Source organism: Colletes latitarsis, unplaced genomic scaffold (genome assembly GCF_051014445.1).
Source record: "Colletes latitarsis isolate SP2378_abdomen unplaced genomic scaffold, iyColLati1 scaffold0006, whole genome shotgun sequence".
In the NCBI taxonomy this organism is placed as follows: domain Eukaryota; kingdom Metazoa; phylum Arthropoda; class Insecta; order Hymenoptera; family Colletidae; genus Colletes; species Colletes latitarsis.
The window spans coordinates 12609385-12636112 of record NW_027488366.1 but is presented as its reverse complement, the minus strand read 5'-3'; positions in this window follow the sequence as shown (position 1 = coordinate 12636112).

Genomic DNA, 26728 nt, shown 5'->3' with positions numbered 1-26728 from the left:
CACCTCGGTCTTATGGACCGCCACCGTCATCCCCATCCCCCTGATCCGGTCGACGACGCGTTGCGACCCCTCCTCCGCGCGACGCATGGCCCTCCCCCAGTGCGCCCCGACGGCCAGCACCAGTGTGTCATCCGCATAACACACCGTGCTGACGCCGTCGGGGAGGCCGGCCCGCAACACCGAGTCGTACGCGATGTTCCACAGGAGTGGCCCGAGGACCGACCCCTGCGGAACACCGCAGTACACCTCCCTCCGCATATCACCATCCCGGCCCGGATACTCGATCCACCTGCCGCGGAGATAATCCCCGACGACCGCCCTGAGACAAGGGGGGACAGTAGACACACTGCCTCATAGCGGCGGGACGGGGCCACTCCATCCCGCCGCTATCCGTCCCAGGGCCGCGTTTAGTGGCGGCTGCGAGCCCCAACTCGCAACCGCCCGCGACCCCGTTTCCACCCCTCGGCGGCCGGGCGTTCATGGCCGCACCATACCGCCGAGGGTGCCTCCCCTTGCGTCGGACCGGTAGGGGGAGGCACTCCTACCCCCATCCGGTCCGACCCGGCGCCGCTTGGCGGGAGGAGGGTCCCCTCAGGACCCCCCTCCCAGCCTAGGTCATCCGCCACGCCGAGGCGGCCGCCCGCGACGCCTCGCGACCGGGCGACGACCTCGGGCCACCGCACGAGCGCGAGCTTCAGCGCGCCGCTGAACCTCGCGCTCCCTCCCCGCGGCCTCCTTCTGCAACATTACGTTCTCGCAGAAGGAGGCCACGGCCCTCCACTTCTCCTCGCTGCCGAGCATGGCGCGCACCACGCCCGGCAGCGAGACATCCCGCCCGACGACGCCGACCAGGACACGGCGCTCCCCCTCCCACGCGGGGCATACCTCCAGGGTATGATCCGCCGTGTCCTGCTCCGCGTCGCAGTGGCAGCAACGCGCCGTCGGCTCCTTCCCTATCCGGCACAGGTATCTTCCGAAGCTGCCATGCCCGGAAAACACCTGTGCCATCCGGTAGGTGAGGCTGCCATGGCCTCTGTCCAGCCACTCCTTCAGGAGTGGCCGAACCGCCCCGACAGTCCGGTGCCCCGCGGTTGGCAGAGCCAGCCGCTCCTGCCACGCGAGCAACACGGACTGCCGGGCCTGGCGCTTCAAATCGCCCCAAGCAGGTTCCTGCCCGCCCGGGACCGCCCCCACCCCCGCGCGACGGTCGACGCGGTGCCGATACATCACCGCGTGCGACCGCGCGAGCAGGTCCAAGGGCGGCATCCCCGCTAGAACCGTCGCCGCCTCATGTGACACGGTCCGATACCCGCGGACGACCCTGAGCGCCATGCGCCTCTGCACCCGACGCAGCATAGTCATGCTGCGCCGGGAGGCAGCCAGGTCGTCCGCCCAGACGGGGGCCCCGTATAGGGCCACCGACTGGACTATTGCCACATAGAGGCGACGAACTCGGCCCGCCGGGCCCCCCAGGTTGGGCAGGATCCGGCCCAGAGCCGCAACCATCCTTTCCAACCGGGGGACCAGGCATCGGAAATGCTCCTCGAAACGCCAGTGGCTATCGAGGATCAGCCCTAGATACCTGATCTGGGGCTTCACCTCGATGTCAGCCCCACCCACCCGGATCAGAGGGGGTGGCGGATCCTGCCGAGGTGAATGAAACGCAATCACCTCGGTCTTATGGACCGCCACCGTCATCCCCATCCCCCTGATCCGGTCGACGACGCGTTGCGACCCCTCCTCCGCGCGGCGCATGGCCCTCCCCCAGTGCGCCCCGACGGCCAGCACCAGTGTGTCATCCGTATAACACACCGTGCTGACGCCGTCGGGGAGGCCGGCCCGCAACACCGAGTCGTACGCCATGTTCCACAGGAGTGGCCCGAGGACCGACCCCTGCGGAACACCGCAGTACACCTCCCTCCGCATATCACCATCCCGGCCCGGATACTCGATCCACCTGCCGCGGAGATAATCCCCGACGACCGCCCTGAGACAAGGGGGGACTCGATGATATTCGAGCCCCCTCCGTATCTCCCCCCAGGGAAGGGTGTTAAACGCGTTCGCAATATCCAGCGATACCGCCAACGCCAACCCTCCCCGGGAGACGGCCGACTCCGTGAGGGCCCTCACACGACCTATCGCGTCGATAGTCGATCGGCCCCCCCGGAAACCGAACTGGCAGTCGGCCAGACCGGGATCACCCCGCGACAGGTGCTCGACGAGGCGGGCAGCAATCACCCGCTGGAAGAGCTTGCCCACCTCGTCGAGGAGACAAATGGGCCGGTATGCGGAGGGAGACTCCGCGGGCCGACCCTCCTTCCGGAGGAGGACCATCCTCGCCACCTTCCAACTGGGGGGGAATCGCCCGTCCCTCAGGCAGCTGTCGAACAACCGCCTGAGGTCGGCCCCAAGGACGCCCTGGGTCAAGACCCAAACCCGGCCGGGCACACCATCCGGACCCGGGGCCGTGTTACGAACCCCGAGCCGTCTGATGGCCGCTGCCAGCTCCTCCTGCGTGACCCCCAGCTCGGCCGTCCACTCCACTGGGACAGCCGCCGCCGCCGGAGGACGCGGTCCCCTCTCCCCAATTGGGAAGAGTGTATTGACCACGTCCTCCAGCAGCCAGGGGTCAAGACCCTCGGTGACGGGGGGCGCCCACGGGCGGAGCTTATTCAGCACCACCTTATATGGGCGCCCCCATGGATCGTCATCAAGGGTCTGGAGGAGCTCCTTCCATGCCTGGGTCTTGGCCCGTTTGATGGCGACCTGCAGAGCAACCCGCGCCACGCGGTATGCTCCATACATGTCATCAGCTGCCCTCGCTCGCGCCACGCCGTCGCCTGTACGTTGACGACGGCGCGCGCGGGTGTACTGGCGTCGGGCGCGGACAGTCGCGACTCGCAACTCCGCGATCGCGTCCGACCACCAGTACACCGCCCGGCGAGGAGAAGCCCGCCCGACCCGAGGCATCGCCGCGTCGCAAATACCCGCGACCAATGCTCCGAGCCGGGCGACCTCCTCCTCTATGCTCGGCAACTCAGCCGCTCCCTGCGGCCAAGTTGCAGCGAGGGCAGCTGCCATCAGGGCGTCCTTGTCCAGGCGCCGAAGCGCCCAGCGGCGTGGTGGGGTGCCACGCAGGCGGCCGTGTCGGGATGCACTCGCGGCGGCAGAGACCTCCATCCGGATGTACCGGTGATCGGAGAGTGTCTCTGCCCCCGCGACCACGTGCCAACCCGACACCGTGTGGTACCACACTACTACGTGATCCAAACCAGAAAAAACCCAGGATCTGTTCAAAAAGTATGTGAAAAACGCGGAACGTTTGAGCCTGATGAGGGCAAATCCCAGACCTATCCCAGACCTAACTTGCGTTGTCCTCTAAGATATTGATGGAAACCAGGTTTAATTGACTGTTTCAGTGTTGTACTTCATTACTACGTGATGCAAACCAGAAAAAGCCCAGCATCTAGCCATCAAGTATGAGAAATATGCGAAAGAATGAGCCTGATGAGAGCAAGTCCCAGACCTAACCTAGACCTAACATGAATTATTCTCTAAAATATTGATCAAAACCAGGTTTAATTGACTGTTTCAGTGTGGTACCACACTACTACGTGATCCAAACCAGAAAAAACCCCGGATCTGTTCAAAAAGTATGTGAAAAACGCGAAAGTATGAGTCTGATGAGATCAAATCCCAGACCTATCCCAGACTAAACTTGCGTTATCCTCTAAAATATTGATCGAAACCAGGTTTAATCGACTGTTTCAGCGTGGTACCACATTACTATGTAATACAATCCAGAAACAGCCCAGGATCTAGCCATGAAGTATGAGAAATATGCGAAAGTATGAGTCTGATAAGTGAAAATCCCCGGCCTAACCTAGACCTAACATGCGTTATCCTCAAAAATATTGATCCAAACCAGGTTTAATGGACTGTTTCAGTGTGGTACCACCTTACTACGTGATCCAAAGCAGAAAAAACCCTCGATCAGGTCAACATGTATGTTAAAACTGCGAAAGTATGACCCTGATGAGAGCAAATCCCAGGCCTAACCTAGACCTGACATGCGTTGTCCTCTAAAATATTGATGGAAACCAGGTTTAATTGACTGTTTCAGTGTTGTACTTCATTACTACGTGAAGCAATCCAGAGAAAGCCCAGGATCTAGCCGTCAAATATGAGATATATGCGGAAGAATGAGCCTGATGAGGGCAAATCCCAGACCTAACCTAGACCTAACATGCGTTATCCTCTAAAATATTGAGCGAAACCAGGTTTAATGGACTGTTTCAGTGTGGTACCACACTACTTCGTAATCCAAACCAGAAAAAAACCCAGGATCTGTTCAACAAGTATGCGAAAAACGCTAAACTGTGTGCCTGATGAGGGCAAATCTTAGACCTAACCCAGACCTAAGATGCGTTATCCTCTAAAATATTTATCCAGACCAGGTTTCATTGAATGTTTCAGTGTGGTACCACTTTACTACGTGATCCAATCCAGAAATAGCCCAGGATCTAGCCATGAAGTATCAGAAATATGCGAAAGTATGAGCCTGATGAGGGCAAATCCAAGACCTATCCCAGACCTAACTTGCGTTGTCCTCTAAGATATTGATGGAGACCAGGTTCAATTGACTGTTTCAGTGTTGTACTTCATTACTACGTGATACAATCCAGAAACAGCCCAGGATCTAGCCATGAAGTATGAGAAATATGCGAAAGTATGAGCCTGATGAGTGCAAATCCTAGACCTAACCCAGACCTAACATGCGTTATCCTCTGAAATATTTATCAAGACCAGGTTTAATTGAATGTTTCAGTGTGGTACTACATTACTACGTGATGCAATCCAGAAAAAGCCCAGGATCTAGCCATCAAGTTTGAGAAATATGCGAAAGAATGAGCCTGATGAGGGCAAATACTAGACCTAACCCAGACCTAACATGCGTTATCCTCTAAAACATTGATCGCAACCAGGTTTAATGGACTGTTTCAGTGTGGTACCACACTACTACGTGATCCAAACCAGAAAAAACCCAGGATCTGTTCAACAAGTATGTGAAAAACGCGAAAGTATGAGCCTTATGAGTGCAAATCCTAGACCTAACCCAGACCTAACATGCGTTATCCTCCGAAATATTTATCAAGACCAAGTTTAATTGAATGTTTCAGTGTGGTACTACATTACTACGTGATGCAATCCAGAAAAAGCCCAGGATCTAGCCATGAAGTATGAGAAATATGCGAAAGTATGAGCCTGATGAGGGCAAATCCTAGACCTAACCCAGACCTAACATGCGTTATCCTCTAAAATATTTATCAAGACCAGGTTTAATTGATTGTTTCAGTGTGGTCCCACATTACTACTTTTTCCTAGCCAGAAAATACCCAGGATCTGTTCAACATGTATGAGAAATATGCGGAAGAATGAGCCTGATGAGAGCAAATCCCAGACCTAACGTAGACCTAACATGCGTTATCCTCTAAAATATTGATCGAAACCAGGTTTAATCGACTGTTTCAGCGTGGTACCACATTACTATGTAATACAATCCAGAAACAGCCCAGGATCTAGCCATGAAGTATGAGAAATATGCGAAAGTATGAGTCTGATAAGTGAAAATCCCCGGCCTAACCTAGACCTAACATGCGTTATCCTCAAAAATATTGATCCAAACCAGGTTTAATGGACTGTTTCAGTGTGGTACCACCTTACTACGTGATCCAAAGCAGAAAAAACCCTCGATCAGGTCAACATGTATGTTAAAACTGCGAAAGTATGACCCTGATGAGAGCAAATCCCAGGCCTAACCTAGACCTGACATGCGTTGTCCTCTAAAATATTGATGGAAACCAGGTTTACTTGACTGTTTCAGTGTTGTACTTCATTACTACGTGAAGCAATCCAGAGAAAGCCCAGGATCTAGCCGTCAAATATGAGAAATATGCGGAAGAATGAGCCTGATGAGGGCAAATCCCAGACCTAACCTAGACCTAACATGCGTTATCCTCTAAAATATTGAGCGAAACCAGGTTTAATGGACTGTTTCAGTGTGGTACCACACTACTTCGTGATCCAAACCAGAAAAAACCCAGGATCTGTTCAACAAGTATGCGAAAACGCTAAACTGTGAGCCTGATGAGGGCAAATCTTAGACCTAACCCAGACCTAAGATGCGTTATCCTCTAAAATATTTATCCAGACCAGGTTTCATTGAATGTTTCAGTGTGGTACCACTTTACTACGTGATCCAATCCAGAAATAGCCCAGGATCTAGCCATGAAGTATCAGAAATATGCGAAAGTATGAGCCTGATGAGGGCAAATCCAAGACCTATCCCAGACCTAACTTGCGTTGTCCTCTAAGATATTGATGGAGACCAGGTTCAATTGACTGTTTCAGTGTTGTACTTCATTACTACGTGATACAATCCAGAAACAGCCCAGGATCTAGCCATGAAGTATGAGAAATATGCGAAAGTATGAGCCTGATGAGTGCAAATCCTGGACCTAACCCAGACCTAACATGCGTTATCCTCTGAAATATTTATCAAGACCAGGTTTAATTGAATGTTTCAGTGTGGTACTACATTACTACGTGATGCAATCCAGAAAAAGCCCAGGATCTAGCCATCAAGTTTGAGAAATATGCGAAAGAATGAGCCTGATGAGGGCAAATACTAGACCTAACCCAGACCTAACATGCGTTATCCTCTAAAACATTGATCGCAACCAGGTTTAATGGACTGTTTCAGTGTGGTACCACACTACTACGTGATCCAAACCAGAAAAAACCCAGGATCTGTTCAACAAGTATGTGAAAAACGCGAAAGTATGAGCCTTATGAGTGCAAATCCTAGACCTAACCCAGACCTAACATGCGTTATCCTCTGAAATATTTATCAAGACCAAGTTTAATTGAATGTTTCAGTGTGGTACTACATTACTACGTGATGCAATCCAGAAAAAGCCCAGGATCTAGCCATGAAGTATGAGAAATATGCGAAAGTATGAGCCTGATGAGGGCAAATCCTAGACCTAACCCAGACCTAACATGCGTTATCCTCTAAAATATTTATCAAGACCAGGTTTAATTGATTGTTTCAGTGTGGTCCCACATTACTACTTTTTCCTAGCCAGAAAATACCCAGGATCTGTTCAACATGTATGAGAAATATGCGGAAGAATGAGCCTGATGAGAGCAAATCCCAGACCTAACGTAGACCTAACTTCCGTTATCCTCTAAAATATTGATCGAAACCAGGTTTAATTGACTGTTTCAGCGTGGTATCACATTACTACGTGATACAATCCAGGAACACCCCAGGATCTAGCCATGAAGTATGAGAAATATGCGAAAGTATGAGCCTGATGAGGGCAAATCCTAGACCTAACCCAGACCTAACATGCGTTATCGTCTAAAATATTTATCAAGACCAGGTTTAATTGATTGTTTCAGTGTGGTCCCACATTACTACGTGTTCCATGCCAGAAAATACCCAGGATCTGTTCAACATGTATGAGAAATATGCGGAAGAATGAGCCTGATGAGAGCAAATCCCAGACCTAACCTAGACATAACATGAATTATTCTCTAAAATATTGATCGAAACCAGGTTTACTTGACTGTTTCAGTGTGGTCCCACATTACTACGTGATCCAAACCAGAAAAAACCCAGGATCTGTTCAACAAGTATGTGAAAAACCCGAAACTGTGAGCCTGATGAGGGCAAATCTTAGACCTAACCTTGACCAAACATGCGTTATCCTCTAAGATATTTATCCAGACCAGGTTTCATTGAATGTTTCAGTGTGGTACCACTTTACTACGTGATCCAATCCAGAAATAGCCCAGGAGCTAGCCATGAAGTATGAGAAATATGCGAAAGTATGAGCCTGATGAGGGCAAATCCTAGACCTAACCCAGACCTAACATGCGTTATTCTCTAAAATATTTATCAAGACCAGGTTTAATTGAATGTTTCAGTGTGGTACCACATTACTACGTCATCCAAACCAGAAAAAACCCAGGATCCGTTCAACAAGTATGCGAAGAATGCGAAAGTATGAGTCTGATCAGTGAAAATCTCAGGCCTTACCTAGACCTAACTTGCGTTGTCTTCTAAAATATTCATGGAAACCTGGTTTCATTGACTGTTTCAGTGTGGTACTACATTACTACGTGATGCAATAGAAAAAGCCCAGGATCTAGCCATCAAATGTGAGAAATATGCGAAAGAATGAGCCTGATGACAGCAAATCCCAGACCTAACCTAGACCTAACATGCGTTATCCTCTAAAATATTGAGCGAAACCAGGTTTAATGGACTGTTTCAGTGTGGTACCACTTTACTACGTGATCCAATCCCGAAATAGCCCAGGATCTGTTCAACAAGTATGTGAAAAACGCGAAACTGTGAGCCTGATGAGGGCAAATCTTAGACCTAACCTTGACCTAACATGCGTTACCCTCTAAGATATTTATCCAGACCAGGTTTCATTGAATGTTTCAGTGTGGTACCACTTTACTACGTGATCCAATCCAGAAATAGCCCAGGAGCTAGCCATGAAGTATGAGAAATATGCGAAAGTAAGAGCCTGATGAGGGCAAATCCTAGACCTAACCCAGACCTAACATGAATTATTCTCTAAAATATTGATCGAAACCAGGTTTAATTGACTGTTTCAGTGTTGTACTTTATTACTACGTGATGGAATCCAGAAAAAGCCCAGGATCTAGCCATCAAGTATGAGAAATATGCGAAAGAATGAGCCTGATGAGAGCAAATCCCAGACCTAACCTAGACCTAACATGAATTATTATGCAATCCAGAAACAGCCCAGGATCTAGCCATGAAGTATGAGAAATATGCGAAAGTATGAGCCTGATGAGTGCAAATCCTAGACCTAACCCAGACCTAACATGCGTTATCCTCTGAAATATTTATCAAGACCAGGTTTAATTGAATGTTTCAGTGTGGTACTACATTACTACGTGATGCAATCCAGAAAAAGCCCAGGATCTAGCCATCAAGTTTGAGAAATATGCGAAAGAATGAGCCTGATGAGGGCAAATACTAGACCTAACCCAGACCTAACATGCGTTATCCTCTAAAACATTGATCGCAACCAGGTTTAATGGACTGTTTCAGTGTGGTACCACACTACTACGTGATCCAAACCAGAAAAAACCCAGGATCTGTTCAACAAGTATGTGAAAAACGCGAAAGTATGAGCCTTATGAGTGCAAATCTTAGACCTAACCTTGACCTAACATGCGTTATCCTCTAAGATATTTATCCAGACCAGGTTTCATTGAATGTTTCAGTGTGGTACCACTTTACTACGTGATCCAATCCAGAAATAGCCCAGGAGCTAGCCATGAAGTATGAGAAATATGCGAAAGTAAGAGCCTGATGAGGGCAAATCCTTGACCTATCCCAGACCTAACTTCCGTTATCCTCTAAAATATTGATCGAAACCAGGTTTAATTGACTGTTTCAGCGTGGTACCACATTACTACGTGATACAATCCAGAAACAGCCCAGGATCTAGCCATGAAGTATGAGAAATATGCGAAAGTAAGAGCCTGATGAGGGCAAATTCTAGACCTATCCCAGACCTAACTTCCGTTATCCTCTAAAATATTGATCGAAAACAGGTTTAATTGACTGTTTCAGTGTTGCACTTCATTACTAAGTGATGCAATCCAGAGGCAGCCCAGGATCTAGCCATCAAGTGTGAGAAATATGCGAAAGAATGAGCCTGATGAGGGCAAATCCTAGACCTAACCCAGACCTAACATGAATTATTCTCTAAAATATTGATCGAAACCAGATTTAATTGACTGTTTCAGTGTTGTACTTTATTACTACGTGATGCAATCCAGAAAAAGCCCAGGATCTAGCCATCAAGTATGAGAAATATGCGAAAGAATGAGCCTGATGAGAGCAAATCCCAGACCTAACCTAGACCTAACATGAATTATTATGCAATCCAGAAACAGCCCAGGATCTAGCCATGAAGTATGAGAAATATGCGAAAGTATGAGCCTGATGAGTGCAAATCCTAGACCTAACCCAGACCTAACATGCGTTATCCTCTGAAATATTTATCAAGACCAGGTTTAATTGAATGTTTCAGTGTGGTACTACATTACTACGTGATGCAATCCAGAAAAAGCCCAGGATCTAGCCATCAAGTTTGAGAAATATGCGAAAGAATGAGCCTGATGAGGGCAAATACTAGACCTAACCCAGACCTAACATGCGTTATCCTCTAAAACATTGATCGCAACCAGGTTTAATGGACTGTTTCAGTGTGGTACCACACTACTACGTGATCCAAACCAGAAAAAACCCAGGATCTGTTCAACAAGTATGTGAAAAACGCGAAAGTATGAGCCTTATGAGTGCAAATCTTAGACCTAACCTTGACCTAACATGCGTTATCCTCTAAGATATTTATCCAGACCAGGTTTCATTGAATGTTTCAGTGTGGTACCACTTTACTGCGTGATCCAATCCAGAAATAGCCCAGGAGCTAGCCATGAAGTATGAGAAATATGCGAAAGTAAGAGCCTGATGAGGGCAAATCCTTGACCTATCCCAGACCTAACTTCCGTTATCCTCTAAAATATTGATCGAAACCAGGTTTAATTGACTGTTTCAGCGTGGTACCACATTACTACGTGATACAATCCAGAAACAGCCCAGGATCTAGCCATGAAGTATGAGAAATATGCGAAAGTAAGAGCCTGATGAGGGCAAATTCTAGACCTATCCCAGACCTAACTTCCGTTATCCTCTAAAATATTGATCGAAAACAGGTTTAATTGACTGTTTCAGTGTTGCACTTCATTACTAAGTGATGCAATCCAGAGGCAGCCCAGGATCTAGCCATCAAGTGTGAGAAATATGCGAAAGAATGAGCCTGATGAGGGCAAATCCTAGACCTAACCCAGACCTAACATGAATTATTCTCTAAAATATTGATCGAAACCAGATTTAATTGACTGTTTCAGTGTTGTACTTTATTACTACGTGATGCAATCCAGAAAAAGCCCAGGATCTAGCCATCAAGTATGAGAAATATGCGAAAGAATGAGCCTGATGAGAGCAAATCCCAGACCTAACCTAGACCTAACATGAATTATTATGCAATCCAGAAACAGCCCAGGATCTAGCCATGAAGTATGAGAAATATGCGAAAGTATGAGCCTGATGAGTGCAAATCCTAGACCTAACCCAGACCTAACATGCGTTATCCTCTGAAATATTTATCAAGACCAGGTTTAATTGAATGTTTCAGTGTGGTACTACATTACTACGTGATGCAATCCAGAAAAAGCCCAGGATCTAGCCATCAAGTTTGAGAAATATGCGAAAGAATGAGCCTGATGAGGGCAAATACTAGACCTAACCCAGACCTAACATGCGTTATCCTCTAAAACATTGATCGCAACCAGGTTTAATGGACTGTTTCAGTGTGGTACCACACTACTACGTGATCCAAACCAGAAAAAACCCAGGATCTGTTCAACAAGTATGTGAAAAACGCGAAAGTATGAGCCTTATGAGTGCAAATCCTAGACCTAACCCGGACCTAACATGCGTTATCCTCTGAAATATTTATCAAGACCAAGTATAATTGAATGTTTCAGTGTGGTACTACATTACTACGTGATGCAATCCAGAAAAAGCCCAGGATCTAGCCATGAAGTATGAGAAATATGCGAAAGTATGAGCCTAATGAGGGCAAATCCTAGACCTAACCCAAACCTAACATGCGTTATCCTCTAAAATATTTGTCCAGACCAGGTTTCATTGAATGTTTCAGTGTGGTACCACTTTACTACGTGATCCAATCCAGAAATAGCCCAGGATCTAGCCATGAAGTATGAGAAATATGCGAAAGTAAGAGCCTGATGAGGGCAAATCCTAGACCTATCCCAGACCTAACATGCGTTATCCTCAAAAATATTGATCCAAACCAGGTTTAATGGACTGTTTCAGTGTGGTACCACCTTACTACGTGATCCAAAGCAGAAAAAACCCTCGATCAGGTCAACATGTATGCTAAAACTGCGAAAGTATGACCCTGATGAGAGCAAATCTCATGCCTTACCTAGACCTAACTTGCGTTGTCCTTTAAAATATTGATGGAAACCAGGTTTCAATGACTGTTTCAGTGTGGTACTACATTATTACGTGATGCAATCCAGAAAAAGCCCAGGATCTAGCCATCAAGTATGAGAAATATGCGAAAGAATGAGCCTGATGAGAGCAAATCCCAGACCTAACCTAGACCTAACATGCGTTATCCTCTAAAATATTGAGCGAAACCAGGTTTAATGGACTGTTTCAGTGTGGTACCACACTACTTCGTGATCCAAACCAGAAAAAACCCAGGATCTGTCCAACAAGTATGCGAAAAACGCTAAACTGTGAGCGTGATGAGGGCAAATCTTAGACCTAACCCAGACCTAAGATGCGGTATCCTCTAAAATATTTATCCAGACCAGGTTTCATTGAATGTTCCAGTGTGGTACCACTTTACTACGTGATCCAATCCAGAAATAGCCCAGGATCTAGCCATGAAGTAAGAGAAATATGCGAAAGTAAGAGCCTGATGAGGGCAAATCCTAGACCTATCCCAGACCTAACTTCCGTTATCCTCTAAAATATTGATCGAAACCAGGTTTAATTGACTGTTTCAGCGTGGTACCACATTACTACGTGATACAATCCAGGAACAGCCCAGGTTCTAGCCATGAAGTATGAGAAATATGCGAAAGTATGAGCCTGATGAGGGCAAATCCTAGACCTAACCCAGACCTAACATGCGTTATCCTCTAAAATATTTATCAAGACCAGGTTTAATTGATTGTTTCAGTGTGGTCCCACATTACTACGTGTTCCATGCCAGAAAATACCCAGGATCTGTTCAACATGTATGAGAAATATGCGGAAGAATGAGCCTGATGAGAGCAAATCCCAGACCTAACCTAGACATAACATGAATTATTCTCTAAAATATTGATCGAAACCAGGTTTACTTGACTGTTTCAGTGTGGTCCCACATTACTACGTGATCCAAACCAGAAAAAACCCAGGATCTGTTCAACAAGTATGTGAAAAACGCGAAACTGTGAGCCTGATGAGGGCAAATCTTAGACCTAACCTTGACCTAACATGCGTTATCCTCTAAGATATTTATCCAGACCAGGTTTCATTGAATGTTTCAGTGTGGTACCACTTTACTACGTGATCCAATCCAGAAATAGCCCAGGAGCTAGCCATGAAGTATGAGAAATATGCGAAAGTATGAGCCTGATGAGGGCAAATCCTAGACCTAACCCAGACCTAACATGCGTTATTCTCTAAAATATTTATCAAGACCAGGTTTAATTGAATGTTTCAGTGTGGTACCACATTACTACGTCATCCAAACCAGAAAAAACACAGGATCCGTTCAACAAGTATGCGAAGAATGCGAAAGTATGAGTCTGATCAGTGAAAATCTCAGGCCTTACCTAGACCTAACTTGCGTTGTCTTCTAAAATATTCATGGAAACCTGGTTTCATTGAATGTTTCAGTGTGGTACCACTTTACTACGTGATCCAATCCAAAAATAGCCCAGGAGCTAGCCATGAAGTATGAGAAACATGCGAAAGTAAGAGCCTGATGAGGGCAAATCCTAGACCTATCCCAGACCTAACTTCCGTTATCCTCTAAAATATTGATCGAAACCAGGTTTAATTGACTGTTTCAGCGTGGTACCACATTACTACGTGATACAATCCAGAAACAGCCCAGGATCTAGCCATGAAGTATGAGAAATATGCGAAAGTAAGAGCCTGATGAGGGCAAATCCTAGACCTATCCCAGACCTAACTTCCGTTAACCTCTAAAATATTGATCGAAAACAGGTTTAATTGACTGTTTCAGTGTTGCACTTCATTACTAAGTGATGCAATCCAGAAACAGCCCAGGATCTAGCCATCAAGTATGAGAAATATGCGAAAGAATGAGCCTGATGAGGGCAAATCCTAGACCTAACCCAGACCTAACATGAATTATTCTCTAAAATATTGATCGAAACCAGGTTTAATTGACTGTTTCAGTGTTGTACTTCATTACTACGTGATGCAATCCAGAAAAAGTCCAGGATCTAGCCATCAAGTATGAGAAATATGCGAAAGAATGAGCCTGATGAGAGCAAATCCTTGACCTAACCTAGACCTAACATGAATTATTCTCTAAAATATTGATCGAAACCTGGTTTAATCGACTGTTTCAGTGTGGTACCACATTACTATGTGATCCAAACCAGAAAATAACCCAGGATCTGTTCAAGGAGTCTGTGAAGTGTGCGAAATTATGAGTCTGATGAGGTCAAATCCCTGACCTATCCCAGACCTAACTTGCGTTATCCTCTAAAATATTTATCAAGACCAGGTTTAAATGATTGTTTCAGTGTGGGCCGACATTACTACGTGATCCAAACCAGAAAAAACCCAGGATCCGTACAACAAGTATGTGAAGAATGCGAAAGTATGAGTCTGATGAGTGAAAATCCCCGATCTAACCTAGACCTAACATGCGTTATCCTCTAAAATATTGATCCAAACCAGGTTTAATGGACTGTTTCAGTGTGGTACCATACTACTACGTGATCCAAACCAGAAAAAACCCAGGATCTGTTCAACATGTATGTGAAAAACGCGAAAGTATGAGCCTGATGAGGGCAAATCCCAGACCTATCCCAGACCTAACTTGCGTTGTCCTCTAAGATATTGATGGAAACCAGGTTCAATTGACTGTTTCTGTGTTGTACTTCATTACTACGTGATGCAATCCAGAAAAAGCCCAGCATCTAGCCATCAAGTATGAGAAATATGCGAAAGAATGAGCCTGATGAGAGCAAATCCCAGACCAAACCTAGACCTAACATGTATTATTCTCAAAAATATTGATTGAAACCAGGTTTAATTGACTGTTTCAGTGTGGTCCCACATTACCACGTGATCCAAACCAGAAAAAACCCAGGATCCGTACAACAAGTATGTGAAGAATGCGAAAGTATGAGTCTGATGAGTGAAAATCCCAGACCTAACCTAGACCTAACATGCGTTATCCTCTAAAATATTGATCCAAACCAGGTTTAATGGACTGTTTCAGTGTGGTACCACACTACTACGTGATCCAAACCAGTAAAAACCCTCGATCAGGTCAACGTGTATGTTAAAACTGCGAAAGTATGACCCTGATGAGAGCAAATCCCAGACCTATCCCAGACCTAACTTACGTTGCCCTCTAAGATATTGATGGAAACCAGGTTTAATTGACTGTTTCAGTGTTGTACTTCATTACTACGTGATGCAATCCAGAAAAAGCCCAGCATCTAGCCATCAAGTATGAGAAATATGCGAAAGAATGAGCCTGATGAGAGCAAATCCCAGACCTAACCTAGACCTAACATGAATTATTCTCTAAAATATTGATCAAAACCAGGTTTAATTGACTGTTTCAGTGTGGTACCACACTACTACGTGATCCAAACCAGAAAAAACCCCGGATCTGTTCAAAAAGTATGTGAAAAACGCGAAAGTATGAGTCTGATGAGATCAAATCCCAGACCTATCCCAGACTTAACTTGCGTTATCCTCTAAAATATTGATCGAAACCAGGTTTAATCGACTGTTTCAGCGTGGTACCACATTACTATGTGATCCAAAGCAGAAAAAACCCTCGATCAGGTCAACATGTATGTTAAAACTGCGAAAGTATGACCCTGATGAGAGCAAATCCCAGGCCTAACCTAGACCTGACATGCGTTGTCCTCTAAAATATTGATGGAAACCAGGTTTAATTGACTGTTTCAGTGTTGTACTTCATTACTACGTGATGCAATCCAGAGAAAGCCCAGGATCTAGCCGTCAAATATGAGAAATATGCGAAAGAATGAGCCTGATGAGAGCAAATCCCAGACCTAACCTAGACCTAACATGCGTTATCCTCTAAAATATTTATCAAGATCAGGTTTAATTGATTGTTTCAGTGTGGTACAACATTACTACGTGATCCACACCAGAAAAACCCCAAGATCCGTTCAACAAACATGTGAAGAACGTGAAAGTATGAGTCTGATGAGTGAAAATCCCAGGCCTAACCTAGACCTAACATGCGTTATCCTCAATAATATTGATCGAAACCAGGTTTAATTGAGTGTTTCAGTGTTGTACTTCATTACAACGTGATGCAATCCAGAAAAAGCACAGTATCTAGCCATCTAGTATGAGAAATATGAGAAAGTATGAGTCTGATGAGTGAAAATCCCAGACCTAACCAAGACCTAACATGCGTTATCCTCTAAAATATTGATCGAAACCAGGTTTAATTGACTGTTTCAGTGTGGTCCCAAATTACTACGTGATCCAAACCAGAAAATAACCCAGGATCTGTCAAACGAGTATGTGAAGTGTGCGAAAGTATGAGCCTGATGAGAGCAAATCCCAGACCAAACCTAGACCTAACATGAATTATTCTCTAAAATATTGATCGAAACTAGGTTTAATTGACTGTTTCAGTGTGGTCCCACATTACTACCTGATCCAAACCAGAAAAAACCCAGGATCCGTTCAACAAGTATGTGAAGAATGCGAAAGTATGAGTCTGATGAGTGAAAATCCCAGGCCTAACCTAGACCTAACATGCGTTATCCTCAAAAATATTGATCGAACCCTGGTTTAATCGACTGTTTCAGTGTGGTACCACATTACTATGTGATCCAAACCAGAAAATAACTCAGGATCTGTTCAACGAGTATGTGAAGTGTGCGAAAGTATGAGTCTGATGAGGTCAAATCCCAAACCAATCCCAGACTTAACTTGCGTTATCCTCTAAAATATTGATCGAAACCAGGTTTAATCGACTGTTTCAGTGTGGTACCACATTACTACGTGATCCAAACCAGAAAAAACCCAGGATCCGTTCAACAAGTATGTGAAGAATGCGAAAGTATGAGTCTGATGAGTGAAAATCCCAGACCTAACCGAGGCCTAACATGCGTCATCCTCTAAAATATTGATTGAAACCAGGTTTAATTGACTGTTTCAGCGTGGTACCACATTACTACGTGATACAATCCAGAAACAGCCCAGGATCTAGCCATGAAGTATGAGAAATATGCGAAAGTATGAGCCTGATGAGGGCAAATCCTAGACCTAACCCAGACCTAACATGCGTTATCCACTAAAATATTTATCAAGACCAGGTTTAATTGATTGTTTCAGTGTGGTCCCACATTACTAAGTGATGCAAACCAGAAAAAACCCAGGATCTGTATCAACGAGTATGTGAAGTGTGCGAAAGTATGAGACTGATGGGGTCAAATCCCAGACCTATCCCAGACCTAACTTGCGTTATCCTCTAAAATATTGATCGAAACCAGGTTTAATCGACTGTTTCAGTGTGGTACCACATTACTACGTGATCCAAACCAGAAAAAACCCAGGATCCGTTCAACAAGTATGTGAAGAATGCGAAAGTATGAGTCTGATGAGTGAAAATCCCAGACCAATCCCAGACTTATCTTGCGTTATCCTCTAAAATATTGATCGAAACCAGGTTTAATCGACTGTTTCAGTGTGGTACCACATTACTACGTGATCCAAACCAGAAAAAATCCAGGATCCGTTCAACAAGTATGTGAAGAATGCGAAAGTATGAATCTGATGAGTGAAAATCCCAGACCTAACCTAGACCTAACATGCGTTATCCTCTAAAATAATGATCCAAACCAGGTTCAATGGACTGTTTCAGTGTGGTACCATACTACTACGTGATCCAAACCAGAAAAAACCCAGGATCTGTTCAAAAAGTATGTGAAAAACGCGAAAGTATGAGCCTGATGAGGGCAAATCCAAGACCTATCCCAGACCTAACTTGCGTTGTCCTTTAAGATATTGATGGAAACCAAGTTTAATTGACTGTTTCAGTGTGGTACCACATTACTATGTGATCCAAACCAGAAAATAACCCAGGATCTGTTCAACGAGTATGTGAACTGTGCGAAAGTATGAGTCTGATGAGGGCAAATCCCAGACCTATCCCAGACCTAACATGCGTTATCCTCTAAAATAATGATGGAAACCAGGTTTAATTGACTGTTTCAGTGTTGTACTTCATTACTACGTGATGCAATCCAGAAAAAGCCCAACATCTAGCCATCAAGTATGAGAAATATGCGAAAGAATGAGCCTGATGAGAGCAAATCCCAGACCTAACCTAGACATAACATTCTCTAAAATATTGATCGAAACCAGGTTTAATTGACTGTTTCAGTGTGGTCCCACATTACTACGTGATCCAAACCAGAAAATAACCCAGGATCTGTCAAACGAGTATGTGAAGTGTGCGAAAGTATGAGCCTGATGAGAGCAAATCCCAGACCTAACCTAGACCTAACATGAATTATTCTCTAAAATATTGATCGAAACTAGGTTTAATTGACTGTTTCAGTGTGGTCCCACATTACTACGTGATCCAAACCAGAAAAAACCCAGGATCCGTTCAACACGTATGTGAAGAATGCGAAAGTATGAGTCTGATGAGTGAAAATCTCAGGCCTAACCTAGACCTAACTTGCGTTATCCTCTAAAATATTTATCGAAACCAGGTTTAATCGACTGTTTCAGTGTGGTACCACATTACTACGTGATCCAAACCAGAAAAAACCCAGGATCCGTTCAACAAGTATGTGAAGAATGCGAAAGTATGAGTCTGATCAGTGAAAATCTCAGGCCTTACCTAGACCTAACTTGCATTGTCCTCTAAAATATTGATTGAAACCAGGTTTAATTGACTGTTTCAGCGTGGTACCACATTACTACGTGATACAAACCAGAAACAGCCCAGGAGCTAGCCATGAAGTATGAGAAATATGCGAAAGTATGAGCCTGATGAGGGCAAATCCTAGACCTAACCCAGACCTAACATGCGTTATCCTCTAAAATATTTATCAAGACCAGGTTTAATTGATTGTTTCAGTGTGGTCCCACATTACTAAGTGATGCAAACCAGAAAAAACCCAGGATCTGTATCAACGAGTATGTGAAGTGTGCGAAAGTATGAGAGTGATGGGGTCAAATCCCAGACCTATCCCAGACCTAACTTGCGTTATCCTCTAGAATATTGAGTGAAACCAGGTTTAATGAACTGTTTCAGTGTGGTCCCACATTACTACGTGATCCAAACCTGAAAAAACCCAGGATCAGTTCAACAAGTATGTGAAGAATGCGAAAGTATGTGTCTGATGAGTGAAAATCCCAGGCCTAACCGAGGCCTAACATGCGTTATCCTCTAAAATATTGATTGAAACCAGGATTAATTGACTGTTTCAGCGTGGTACCACAGTACTACGTGATACAATCCAGAAACAGCCCAGGATCTAGCCATGAAGTATGAGAAATATGCGAAAGTATGAGCCTGATGAGGGCAAATCCTAGACCTAATCCAGACCTAACATGCGTTACTCTCTAAAATATTGATGGAAACCAGGTTTAATTGACTGTTTCAGTGTTGTACTTCATTACTACGTCATGCAATCCAGAAAAAGCCCAGGATCTAGCCATCAAGTATGAGAAATATGCGAAAGAATGAGCCTGATGAGAGCAAATCCCAGACCTAACCTAGACCTAACATGAATTATTCTCTAAAATATTGATCGAAACCAGGTTTAATTGACTGTTTCAGTGTTGTACTTCATTACTACGTGATGCAATCCAGAAAAAGTCCAGGATCTAGCCATCAAGTATGAGAAATATGCGAAAGAATGAGCCTGATGAGAGCAAATCCTTGACCTAACCTAGACCTAACATGAATTATTCTCTAAAATATTGATCGAAACCTGGTTCAATCGACTGTTTCAGTGTGGTACCACATTACTATGTGATCCAAACCAGAAAATAACCCAGGATCTGTTCAAAGACTATGTGAAGTGTGCGAAACTATGAGTCTGATGAGGTCAAATCCCTGACCTATCCCAGACCTAACTTGCGTTATCCTCTAAAATATTTATCAAGACCAGGTTTAAATGATTGTTTCAGTGTGGGCCCACATTACTACGTGATCCAAACCAGAAAAAACCCAGGATCCGTTCAACAAGTATGTGAAGAATGCGAAAGTATGAGTCTGATCAGTGAAAATCTCAGGCCTTACCTAGACCTAACTTGCGTTGTCCTCTAAAATATTGATGAAAACCAGGTTTCATTGACTGTTTCAGTGTGGTACTACATTACTACGTGATGCAATCCAGAAAAAGCCCAGGATCTAGCCATCAAGTATGAGAAATATGCGAAAGAATGAGCCTGATGAGAGCAAATCCCAGACCTAACCTAGACCTAACATGCGTTATCCTCTAAAATATTGAGCGAAATCAGGTTTAATGAACTGTTTCAGTGTGGTCCCACATTACTACGTGATCCAAACCAGAAAAAACCCAGGCTCAGTTCAACAGGTATGTGAAGAATGCGAAAGTATGAGTCTGATGAGTGAAAATCCCAGCCCTAACCGAGGCCTAACATGCGTTATCCTCTAAAATATTGATTGAAACCAGGTTTAATTGACTGTTTCAGCGTGGTACCACATTACTACGTGATACAATCCAGAAACAGCCCAGGATCTAGCCATGAAGTATGAGAAATATGCGAAAGTATGAGCCTGATGAGGGCAAATCCTAGACCTAACCCAGACCTAACATGCGTTATCCTCTAAAATATTTATCAAGACCAGGTTTAATTGGGTGTTTCTGTGTGGTTCCACATTACTAAGTGATCCAAACCAGAAAAAACCCAGGATCTGTTCAACATGTATGAGAAATATGCGAAAGAATGAGCCTGATGAGTGAAAATCCCAGACCTAACCAAGACCTAACATGCGTTATCCTCAAAAATATTGATCGAAACCTGGTTTAATTGACTGTTTCAGCGTGGTACCAAATTACTACGTGATACAATCCAGAAACAGACCAGGATCTAGCCATGAAGTATGAGAAATATGCGAAAGTATGAGTCTGATGAGTGAAAATCCCAGGGCTAACCTAGACCTAACATGCGTTATCCTCTAAAATATTGATCGCAACCAGGTTTAATCGACTGTTTCAGTGTGGTACCACATCACTACGTGATCCAAACCAGAAAATACCCAGTATCTGTTCAACGAGTATGTGAAGTGTGCAAAAGTGTGAGTCTGATGAGGTCAAATCCCAGACCAATCCCAGACTTAACTTGCGTTATCCTCTAAAATATTGATCGAAACCAGGTTTAATCGACTGTTTCAGTGTGGTACCACATTACTACGTGATCCAAACCAGAAAATACCCAGTATCTGTTCAACGAGTATGTGAAGTGTGCAAAAGTGTGAGTCTGATGAGGTCAAATCCCAGACCAATCCCAGACTTAACTTGCGTTATCCTCTAAAATATTGATCGAAACCAGGTTTAATCGACTGTTTCAGTGTGGTACCACATTACTACGTGATCCAAACCAGAAAAAACCCAGGATCCGTTCAACAAGTATGTGAAGAATGCGAAAGTATGAGTCTGATGAGTGAAAATCCCAGACCTAACCTAGACCTAACATGCGTTATCCTCTAAAATATTGATCCAAACCAGGTTCAATGGACTGTTTCAGTGTGGTACCATACTACTACGTGATCCAATCCAGAAATAGCCCAGGAGCTAGCCATGAAGTATGAGAAATATGCGAAAGTAAGAGCCTGATGAGGGCAAATCCTTGACCTATCCCAGACCTAACTTCCGTTATCCTCTAAAATATTGATCGAAACCAGGTTTAATTGACTGTTTCAGCGTGGTACCACATTACTACGTGATACAATCCAGAAACAGCCCAGGATCTAGCCATGAAGTATGAGAAATATGCGAAAGTAAGAGCCTGATGAGGGCAAATTCTAGACCTATCCCAGACCTAACTTCCGTTATCCTCTAAAATATTGATCGAAAACAGGTTTAATTGACTGTTTCAGTGTTGCACTTCATTACTAAGTGATGCAATCCAGAGGCAGCCCAGGATCTAGCCATCAAGTGTGAGAAATATGCGAAAGAATGAGCCTGATGAGGGCAAATCCTAGACCTAACCCAGACCTAACATGAATTATTCTCTAAAATATTGATCGAAACCAGATTTAATTGACTGTTTCAGTGTTGTACTTTATTACTACGTGATGCAATCCAGAAAAAGCCCAGGATCTAGCCATCAAGTATGAGAAATATGCGAAAGAATGAGCCTGATGAGAGCAAATCCCAGACCTAACCTAGACCTAACATGAATTATTATGCAATCCAGAAACAGCCCAGGATCTAGCCATGAAGTATGAGAAATATGCGAAAGTATGAGCCTGATGAGTGCAAATCCTAGACCTAACCCAGACCTAACATGCGTTATCCTCTGAAATATTTATCAAGACCAGGTTTAATTGAATGTTTCAGTGTGGTACTACATTACTACGTGATGCAATCCAGAAAAAGCCCAGGATCTAGCCATCAAGTTTGAGAAATATGCGAAAGAATGAGCCTGATGAGGGCAAATACTAGACCTAACCCAGACCTAACATGCGTTATCCTCTAAAACATTGATCGCAACCAGGTTTAATGGACTGTTTCAGTGTGGTACCACACTACTACGTGATCCAAACCAGAAAAAACCCAGGATCTGTTCAACAAGTATGTGAAAAACGCGAAAGTATGAGCCTTATGAGTGCAAATCCTAGACCTAACCCGGACCTAACATGCGTTATCCTCTGAAATATTTATCAAGACCAAGTATAATTGAATGTTTCAGTGTGGTACTACATTACTACGTGATGCAATCCAGAAAAAGCCCAGGATCTAGCCATGAAGTATGAGAAATATGCGAAAGTATGAGCCTAATGAGGGCAAATCCTAGACCTAACCCAAACCTAACATGCGTTATCCTCTAAAATATTTGTCCAGACCAGGTTTCATTGAATGTTTCAGTGTGGTACCACTTTACTACGTGATCCAATCCAGAAATAGCCCAGGATCTAGCCATGAAGTATGAGAAATATGCGAAAGTAAGAGCCTGATGAGGGCAAATCCTAGACCTATCCCAGACCTAACATGCGTTATCCTCAAAAATATTGATCCAAACCAGGTTTAATGGACTGTTTCAGTGTGGTACCACCTTACTACGTGATCCAAAGCAGAAAAAACCCTCGATCAGGTCAACATGTATGCTAAAACTGCGAAAGTATGACCCTGATGAGAGCAAATCTCATGCCTTACCTAGACCTAACTTGCGTTGTCCTTTAAAATATTGATGGAAACCAGGTTTCAATGACTGTTTCAGTGTGGTACTACATTATTACGTGATGCAATCCAGAAAAAGCCCAGGATCTAGCCATCAAGTATGAGAAATATGCGAAAGAATGAGCCTGATGAGAGCAAATCCCAGACCTAACCTAGACCTAACATGCGTTATCCTCTAAAATATTGAGCGAAACCAGGTTTAATGGACTGTTTCAGTGTGGTACCACACTACTTCGTGATCCAAACCAGAAAAAACCCAGGATCTGTCCAACAAGTATGCGAAAAACGCTAAACTGTGAGCGTGATGAGGGCAAATCTTAGACCTAACCCAGACCTAAGATGCGGTATCCTCTAAAATATTTATCCAGACCAGGTTTCATTGAATGTTCCAGTGTGGTACCACTTTACTACGTGATCCAATCCAGAAATAGCCCAGGATCTAGCCATGAAGTAAGAGAAATATGCGAAAGTAAGAGCCTGATGAGGGCAAATCCTAGACCTATCCCAGACCTAACTTCCGTTATCCTCTAAAATATTGATCGAAACCAGGTTTAATTGACTGTTTCAGCGTGGTACCACATTACTACGTGATACAATCCAGGAACAGCCCAGGTTCTAGCCATGAAGTATGAGAAATATGCGAAAGTATGAGCCTGATGAGGGCAAATCCTAGACCTAACCCAGACCTAACATGCGTTATCCTCTAAAATATTTATCAAGACCAGGTTTAATTGATTGTTTCAGTGTGGTCCCACATTACTACGTGTTCCATGCCAGAAAATACCCAGGATCTGTTCAACATGTATGAGAAATATGCGGAAGAATGAGCCTGATGAGAGCAAATCCCAGACCTAACCTAGACATAACATGAATTATTCTCTAAAATATTGATCGAAACCAGGTTTACTTGACTGTTTCAGTGTGGTCCCACATTACTACGTGATCCAAACCAGAAAAAACCCAGGATCTGTTCAACAAGTATGTGAAAAACGCGAAACTGTGAGCCTGATGAGGGCAAATCTTAGACCTAACCTTGACCTAACATGCGTTATCCTCTAAGATATTTATCCAGACCAGGTTTCATTGAATGTTTCAGTGTGGTACCACTTTACTACGTGATCCAATCCAGAAATAGCCCAGGAGCTAGCCATGAAGTATGAGAAATATGCGAAAGTATGAGCCTGATGAGGGCAAATCCTAGACCTAACCCAGACCTAACATGCGTTATTCTCTAAAATATTTATCAAGACCAGGTTTAATTGAATGTTTCAGTGTGGTACCACATTACTACGTCATCCAAACCAGAAAAAACACAGGATCCGTTCAACAAGTATGCGGAAGAATGCGAAAGTATGAGTCTGATCAGTGAAAATCTCAGGCCTTACCTAGACCTAACTTGCGTTGTCTTCTAAAATATTCATGGAAACCTGGTTTCATTGAATGTTTCAGTGTGGTACCACTTTACTACGTGATCCAATCCAAAAATAGCCCAGGAGCTAGCCATGAAGTATGAGAAATATGCGAAAGTAAGAGCCTGATGAGGGCAAATCCTAGACCTATCCCAGACCTAACTTCCGTTATCCTCTAAAATATTGATCGAAACCAGGTTTAATTGACTGTTTCAGCGTGGTACCACATTACTACGTGATACAATCCAGAAACAGCCCAGGATCTAGCCATGAAGTATGAGAAATATGCGAAAGTAAGAGCCTGATGAGGGCAAATCCTAGACCTATCCCAGACCTAACTTCCGTTAACCTCTAAAATATTGATCGAAAACAGGTTTAATTGACTGTTTCAGTGTTGCACTTCATTACTAAGTGATGCAATCCAGAAACAGCCCAGGATCTAGCCATCAAGTATGAGAAATATGCGAAAGAATGAGCCTGATGAGGGCAAATCCTAGACCTAACCCAGACCTAACATGAATTATTCTCTAAAATATTGATCGAAACCAGGTTTAATTGACTGTTTCAGTGTTGTACTTCATTACTACGTGATGCAATCCAGAAAAAGTCCAGGATCTAGCCATCAAGTATGAGAAATATGCGAAAGAATGAGCCTGATGAGAGCAAATCCTTGACCTAACCTAGACCTAACATGAATTATTCTCTAAAATATTGATCGAAACCTGGTTTAATCGACTGTTTCAGTGTGGTACCACATTACTATGTGATCCAAACCAGAAAATAACCCAGGATCTGTTCAAGGAGTCTGTGAAGTGTGCGAAATTATGAGTCTGATGAGGTCAAATCCCTGACCTATCCCAGACCTAACTTGCGTTATCCTCTAAAATATTTATCAAGACCAGGTTTAAATGATTGTTTCAGTGTGGGCCCACATTACTACGTGATCCAAACCAGAAAAAACCCAGGATCCGTACAACAAGTATGTGAAGAATGCGAAAGTATGAGTCTGATGAGTGAAAATCCCCGATCTAACCTAGACCTAACATGCGTTATCCTCTAAAATATTGATCCAAACCAGGTTTAATGGACTGTTTCAGTGTGGTACCATACTACTACGTGATCCAAACCAGAAAAAACCCAGGATCTGTTCAACATGTATGTGAAAAACGCGAAAGTATGAGCCTGATGAGGGCAAATCCCAGACCTATCCCAGACCTAACTTGCGTTGTCCTCTAAGATATTGATGGAAACCAGGTTCAATTGACTGTTTCTGTGTTGTACTTCATTACTACGTGATGCAATCCAGAAAAAGCCCAGCATCTAGCCATCAAGTATGAGAAATATGCGAAAGAATGAGCCTGATGAGAGCAAATCCCAGACCAAACCTAGACCTAACATGTATTATTCTCAAAAATATTGATTGAAACCAGGTTTAATTGACTGTTTCAGTGTGGTCCCACATTACCACGTGATCCAAACCAGAAAAAACCCAGGATCCGTACAACAAGTATGTGAAGAATGCGAAAGTATGAGTCTGATGAGTGAAAATCCCAGACCTAACCTAGACCTAACATGCGTTATCCTCTAAAATATTGATCCAAACCAGGTTTAATGGACTGTTTCAGTGTGGTACCACACTACTACGTGATCCAAACCAGTAAAAACCCTCGATCAGGTCAACGTGTATGTTAAAACTGCGAAAGTATGACCCTGATGAGAGCAAATCCCAGACCTATCCCAGACCTAACTTACGTTGCCCTCTAAGATATTGATGGAAACCAGGTTTAATTGACTGTTTCAGTGTTGTACTTCATTACTACGTGATGCAATCCAGAAAAAGCCCAGCATCTAGCCATCAAGTATGAGAAATATGCGAAAGAATGAGCCTGATGAGAGCAAATCCCAGACCTAACCTAGACCTAACATGAATTATTCTCTAAAATATTGATCAAAACCAGGTT